The following is a 7,659-nucleotide window of genomic DNA, read 5'->3' as shown; positions in this document are numbered from 1 at the left end:
TCGGATTGCGTCTGACAAATCTTCAGCAAGTAATGTTTCCAATTCTTCGTCTTGAAACTTTTTTTGGTGCACCACTGCGTTCTCTATCTTGAACATCAAAATCACCATTTTTAAATCGGTTAAACCAATCTCTGCATGTTCTTTCCGACAGAGCATGATCACCATAGGTTTCTACAAGAATTCTGTGTGCTTCAGCTGCAGATTTCTTCTGAATAAAGTAGTGCAGTAAAATTCCCCGCAAAAACGGTTTATTTGGCACGAAATTTGACATGTTTTACGCTACGAAAAGAAAATGTTCTTTATAGGTTAATGGAAAGACACGCATTGATTTTAAACATAGGTTATAGAACTTCAATATAGATGCGTCATTATCTTGAATTATACATACAAAATTTTTATACCGCCATCTGATGGTGAAACGGCGAGAACTTATTCACACTCCCAATATAAAATTTACCTTTATGGGTGCATTCGTTTTGAACGCTCACATACTTAAAGCGCTCATGCTTATGAGCGCTATTTTTGCCCGGTTACTTTGATTTCTAAGCGCACTTATCGAAAAGATCAAAACCGTTTCCTTTGGCTGTTGTAAGCAATTATGAACGTAAAAATGAAGGATAAAGATAAGGAAATTGTTTGTGTATTTGCTCAAATATTAGTTTCATTAGATGTTTTTGATGATAACGAAACAAATAACTTATATAAAAAAGAATTAGAAAAGTATTTATCCGTAATGATTGAATTAATAAAAAAATAATTAAAACACTCGGTTAAAAAACTATGTGGAAGTGATTGTACCATTATACAATGATGAAGTATTTAAGTCACATTTTAATAACTTTTGTTTTATTTAAGATCAACGATTTTAACTTTCATATTCATGTTTTATACAACAAAATATGAAGATTTAGGTAAATTTGTGAGAAAGTCCGTTTCCTTCATCAAATGTATTACTAGTGTTGCTGAAATATTACTTTTTTTTTTTTAATTACTGTTGGACAGTGCTTTATTACTCAAAATAAATATGATTTAATAACAAAAATAATAAATTTTTATGAGAGGTGTCCTAAACTTACCTGTTTCTACACGTTTTGCCTCATTTGATGTAACAACAAGTGTATACATTTTATTATTTGTAACATCTTGCAGAGTTACTCTGGTTTTGTTACTCTCGTTGGAAGTCATTTTGAAACACTATTTCACTTTAAGGTTTATATTGGAGGTTAGATTGCGTCGATTTCATCGACGCAATCTAACTTATCGTTCTCTTTGGAAAATAAGCGCTTATAAGTGCTCACGCTTTTACTACCCTACCTCGATAGAAGAAGTGAATGTAAGCGCGAGTTATGACGTCACGCATGACGTCAATATGCAGTTTCTAAGCGCTTATAGCGCCAAAGTAAACGACGTGAGCGATATTTTTAAGCGCTTAAAGCGCGTAAGCGTTCAAAGCGAACGCACCCTATATAGTCCATGATGTAGAAATACAGTGAATATGGACGGTATTGTAGGCAACTGACAACTATTAGTTATTTGGTTTGGTAATATAACCAATCGGGACAGAATGTTATTATATAAAATGTTATCTATGCTATATGTCATCTTTTACATTTTAGCCAAGTCTGTTGATGGTTTAAAAGTTCACATGAAAATGTCTTTCTTTGCAGGGAAAACACTAATATTCTCATAAACTGAAAATTCACATGAAATTGTTTAGTTTCCTACGGTTGACGCAAAAGGGATAATATTTTTATTAACCGTTATATTTATATACATTATATTTTAGTAATTATATTATAGTTATAAATTATAATTTTATATTACTTTTTTAATATTTTTTACATCATATTTTATGTTTTGCCCTCACAGATATGTTACTATATGGTAAGGTTATGTCATATTTCACGTGAACCTTTTTAAGTGAAATTGTAAAAATGTTAAAAGTGTAAAGTACATACAAGATTCACGTGAAAGATTCATGATCGACCCCCAGACCTTCCTTAAGTCCGGATCTACAATAAGTGTAGTAAGCTTTAAGCCTTAAGAAATTGACCAATCACAGTGAAATGATAGAAAAATAAATAATTATGATTGGTTAATAGCACAGATGTCCAGGGTTCATCCAGAATACATCCTGAACAAGTCCTAAGAACATTTCTTCATCCTTAGAACATCCTTAGGATATCGTCAGGAGATCTTATGTCTGGGAGGTTATGTGTAATAAGTTCGCGTTCCATTCCGTAAAATCATTGCCATGGGGAACCCGGTGACAAAGCAACGGAACGAAGCGATAGCGGAATCATTCTCATTGGTTGTCTTTCACCTAGTTTCTTTTCCGTTACTGCTCAACAATTTCTCTATAATTCCACCGTGATTGGTCAATTTCTAGGCTTAAAATAAGGTTTAAAGCTTATTGTAGATTGGGACTAATTCTCGAAAAATATCACATATGATAGGTTTGTTCGCGTCGCATGCCCCAATGTGCTCTTACTCGTTCCAACGCACTCTGATTGGTCCGTGTTGTGACGTAAACTAATCAGAGTGCGTTGGAGCGAGTAGGAGCATCGTTGAGGCATCGACGCAAACAAACCTGATATTTTTCAAGAATACGGCCCCTGGTGGTCCCGGGTAAAAACCTGATTGATCACAATACGATTGACCACGGTACGATTGGACACAGATTGTAATGATTGGTTTGACCTAGTAATTCACTAGATAATTCTCTGTATCAATTGGTTGTGTCTAATCGTACTGAGGTCAATCGTGACGCTCCTCCCCCTGGGCCCAAGGCCCTGGGGCTCGATTCCTGACAGCGTGTAAATAAGATGTGCATGCGAAAATCTATAATTCACGTTACATATACCATAGATTTTGCGTATCTCACTCGCATATCAGAACCCCAGAATCGAACCCCTAAAGGCTAAACCACACTGAATGTTTTCCAATTGTTTAACACATCTTGACACATATATACACAGAAATGCACAAAGTGTAACGTTGTGCACGATTCAATTGGAACAAAGTGTGTACTAATGTGTATGTATGTCAGGTAGGGTTAGGATTATTTTTTAACTATGCTTATATTTTGTTATTTTTTAATAATAAATAATAAAATCTAAATAATAAAAAAGATATCCACTTCACGTCGCAAATGCAGTCTCTTTTCAAGCCGCTACGTTTATCAACTTTAATTTTCACTAGAAAACACTAGTTTACACAGCCGACTAGTAGCCCTCGAGCTGAGTACGATGTGTAGTGTTGTGTCGACGATTGGAATGCAACTTGTGTCGCCGTATGCATGAAAGTGTTTAGGGATATTGCAATTGGAAAGCACCCACTAGCGATTGGCGATTGACGATTGACAATTAAAGATTAGATTTTAACGAATCAGCAAGCTTCAGACTTTGCTTGTTTTGTTCCAATTGGTCAAGTTCCAATCTTCAATCGTCAATCATCTATCGCCAATCGTTAGTGTGATTTGGCCTTAAGACCTAATTTTTGACGGTGTGCGAATAAGATTCGCATACGAAAATCTACAGTATACGTAACGTGAACTATAGATTTTCGCATGCGTATCTCATTCGTATACCGTCAAGGATCGAGCCTCTGGATTCTGATTCTGGAAAATATATTGCATACAATATTTCATGAAAAACTATAAATACAATTAAATAGAACATACTTAATGTGAATTCCCTATAACGGCTCGTCCAATTATTCGTCCGTTCATGATGACGTCATACGTTATTAGATAGCGCACTCTGCAATATGTCTGTCCCTAAATAAACCGAGAATGAAACGAAGCTTGAGATCTTTATTCTATTTTACATGGGAGGAGTAAAAAAGAAATCTAACCTAATCTAATCTACTGGTTCCTGCTAGAATCCATTTCACTATTTTTATTTGATTACATTTGACAAGCCTTGTAGTGGCAAATTGTATATCTAAAGAAGTCGAAATATCTCTCATGTTGAATATCTAGCTTTGTGGAAACTTCAAGGTTTAACCGCGTTCATTTTTGTGTGCAAACGTCGTCTGTTTCCCGATCGGAAAACAACGGTTTACTCTTGATCCTCGATTGAAATCGATTAACGAATACGATTGGTGATTGATGTGCAAAGAACAGGAACCACTTTTGGTGAGTCTCAACGATAACGATCGTGATACTTTTCGTTATATTGTTATGTTTGTATGCCTTTTTTTGGTACATTTTATAATTATGAAATTTTTGCATTTCTTTTACGTATTTTGACCAACGCTGTACAAATTTTCGAAAAAATGTATTAATTCGCATGAACATATTATATCGAAGGCACTTGCATTCCATACTAGTGCGCTAACGGTTGCACACGAGACATCCAAGTTTGCTTCATTATTTCGCAAAGTGTCGTCAGATATTAACGTAATTGAAACGAATTGAAACGTGCGAGAAGCACAAATACGTGACATTAAGTTAGTTGAGTGTGTTTATAAGTTGCATAAAATCGTCTAGTCATAAACATTGGCAACAAAGGTACGTGATGAAATGTCCAAATTAAAATCTACTACCTTGCTAGTTTATGATAGATCATGATATCCCCCTGAATTGAATAATCAGATAACCAAAAGAATGTGTTACAACATTAAATCTGTTGTTTTTAGCTTCACTAAGTTATACTTGTCTTTAATATAAAATAAGTATATAACCCAGCATTGAAAGAGAAAGGAACAAAGTTCCAGAATAGCATTAATTTAGCTTAAAAGAACAGGTCTAATAATGATATTTTATAAAATTACATGAAATGTGTAATTGTTATTCAATAATAGCAAAAGTAAATAGCAAAATGATTTCGTCTTTGATGTGGATCTGTAAATAATATTGTGAAAACTGCATTTGTTGCTATTATGGATGTAAATTTTGTCCTAATCTCGAATGGTATACAACTTTGCTCATCGTAACATGGAATACAACATAATAACGCAATAATAATATCAAGTTATATATTATTTTATATTTTATTTTATATTTTGTAATTAGTGGTACAATGTTTGCTTGATAGATCGCTTATATTACTCATTATCCATAAAATATATATTATAATATATAATATTGTAATATATAATATATATTATAATATATAATATTGTTACAAATGACTAAAATAGCCAATGGTTTTATTAACAATAATACATACAATAACAAAATTTGGAATACTACAATGATTTAGCAGGTTTATATTAATACACATGCATGTGCATATATATATATATATATATATATATATATATATATGCATGTATAATTAGTCTCTAAATTAAAAAATGTATACATAAATCTTTCTTTTCTCTTAGTAGATACTTATATATAGTAGATATATGTTTTCTTTTTGTTTGATATAAAATTAAGCAATAGCACAGATGATATAATTATATATTTAATTTATACATAAATTTAAAGTACACATATATTAAGTACACATGTTTTTCTGAATAAAGGCAAGTAATCTTCTTAAAAATCTGTTAAGTTTTACATATTAGGATATTAGAAGTTAAATAAAACTGATAAATAGTTTTGTTATAGTTGTATTATGAACTAATAACGTTTGTCGAATGCTATTTAAATCAATATTGAAGTAATTCTATACATATGTAAATATATATCTGAGAATGTAATATTTTGAATGCAAAAATCAAACATTAATATCTAAAAAAAGAGAATATTACATTTATAAATTATTTAGAAATGATCGCAATATGCATTCGCGTGTTCGTCTCGCTGTGTAATATATGAATAATTCAGCATACATTATATTTGAAAAGCTAAGGAGATATGCGAGAAGGCAAGCGAAAACATGCGTTTTCGTGATAGACATCCTTTTCTTTCGATATGTCGTTCTCTGGCCAAACATGTAAAAATGACGTCATAAGGACGCCCACTAGAATCGCTTCCCTCTCATTTGTTCTGCCCACACACACACACGCATTATATTCCCTTTCAGCTGGAAAAATATTCTTTTGAAAAAACGCATATTTTTTATATATAGTTGATTGATAGCTGATTAATAAGATAGCTTGCCAAGAGAGATGCATCTTAGGGCCGTTTGTTCCTATCTCTTGGTAAGCCATCTAACAGTTAAACCATCTGTCTGTCTTTGTCTAATTTGAAAAAAAAATCGAAGACAGACATATGATTTAATTGTCAGGTAGCTTATTAAGAGGCTGGAACAATCGATCCTTAGTTGAGCACCCTTTTGTTTTTTTCGTAAATATCAGAATTTCTCGGAATTTGTATAATTTCGATTTACATAATTAACAATAAGAGTAATAACAGGAAAGTAGATAATAGTGGTTAAATAAAAGTATATAGTTTCGAAATAATGTGCATTTCATATTCTGACGTAGTTGGAAGTCGAGTCGGAGCGGATACGCGTTCCGTCGGAAAGCACCCACGTCGCGCTTCGCGCGCAATAAAGCTTTACCTGAGAGCATTCGCGTAGGTAGTGTAGGCAGACCAAAATCAAATCCAAAAGTAACATGAGTCACTCGTAGCTTCGCACTATTCCTAGGTAAAAGTATGTGCGCTTGTTAGCTCACGTTTGACCGATCTCTTCTCTAACAAAGTTTGTACGTATATAATTCTTCTGTATTTGGCATTAGGATCAATTCAGACTGAAAGAGCCAAAGTAGTATCAACGATTAGTCAAAGTAACGAACATTACGTTGATCGAGTACTTTGAAGAAAATGCGCATTAGAATTACCGTTCATAGACTGCTGATGTGCTTACTTATTTCTCTTAATTTACAATTTTACTAATTAGCTAATTAATAACGTGACCAATATATCAATACGTAAAATATTAAACAGCCGTAGCTGCACGATAGCGGTTGCAACGACGTATCGTAATGACCTCCACCTCTATGTCTCTATTTTCGATAGTCGACTTGGCTAACTTTAGCAATTTCGTCGGTGGCCAGTCTTCGGATTTAAGCTTAGTTTTCTATCGAGATTTCATGCTCGCGCGTCGCTCAATAGTTTAACGCGTTCACTCTTACCTAAAACATGGTATGGTACAATAGCGGTCACAGTAGCGCTATATCCGTACTCTTACATGCCTGTGGTCGATTTAAATCGATAACGTTACATGCGCGCAACTGATTAGCACAAAGGCGTAGTAAAGTGTTATCGAGATATTGGAAAATGTATCACGGCAACATCGTTATCGTAATCGTTGCGAACGCACAAATGTTCCAAAAAACATGACGACGATTAGTAATATCGAATTGGTCATTCATTCATTTATTAGAATGGTGTTGGGGAAAAATCGTAGGATTACCTGGAACCAATATTGAGAGAGAGAGAGAGAGAGAGAGAAAGAAAGAGAGAATTGGTCATTCGATCGTACGTTTTTTTGTAACGACGTATAAAAACATGCGAATCAATTTGTTAATTAAGGAAGTTGTAAGGCAAAATAATAAATTTTTAAGAAAACATTGAAACTTGCACTATCTATGGATTAAAATATTATATAATTAGTTGTATAATTAGAAAAAAAATTGATTATTCGAGAGTTATTTAAAACTAAAAATGACACTATATATATATATATATATATATATATATATATATATATATATATATAAAGTATCATTTTTAGTTTCAAATAACTCGAATAATAAATT

The 7,659-nt window shown here is 33.0% G+C and overlaps 1 protein-coding gene across 7 annotated transcripts in view; it reads left to right on the top strand.

The window, feature by feature from the left end:
- Nucleotides 1–3,773: 3,773 nt before the first annotated feature.
- The window catches only part of LOC116847284 (dnaJ homolog subfamily B member 6-like), a 15,970-nt gene continuing 12,084 nt past the window's right edge, over nt 3,774–7,659 (top strand). For 2 of the 7 annotated variants that reach the window (XM_032822164.1, XM_032822253.1), the window contains exon 1: nt 3,776–4,138. The gene's annotated coding sequence lies outside the window, so the exon portion shown is untranslated. Of the gene's footprint in view, nt 4,139–4,178; nt 4,514–6,578; nt 6,604–7,085; nt 7,379–7,659 lie in introns of those variants that run through there. The other 5 variants (XM_032822638.1, XM_032822579.1, XM_032822408.1 and 2 more) reach the window with 5 other exon arrangements.

Source organism: Odontomachus brunneus, unplaced genomic scaffold, assembly GCF_010583005.1.
Source record: "Odontomachus brunneus isolate Ranch 3 - 2012 unplaced genomic scaffold, Obru_v1 Obru_scaffold_001, whole genome shotgun sequence".
NCBI classification, from domain to species: Eukaryota; Metazoa; Arthropoda; class Insecta; order Hymenoptera; family Formicidae; genus Odontomachus; species Odontomachus brunneus.
The sequence above is the reverse complement of the archived record's forward strand: the minus strand, read 5'-3'. Positions and strand labels throughout refer to the sequence as shown.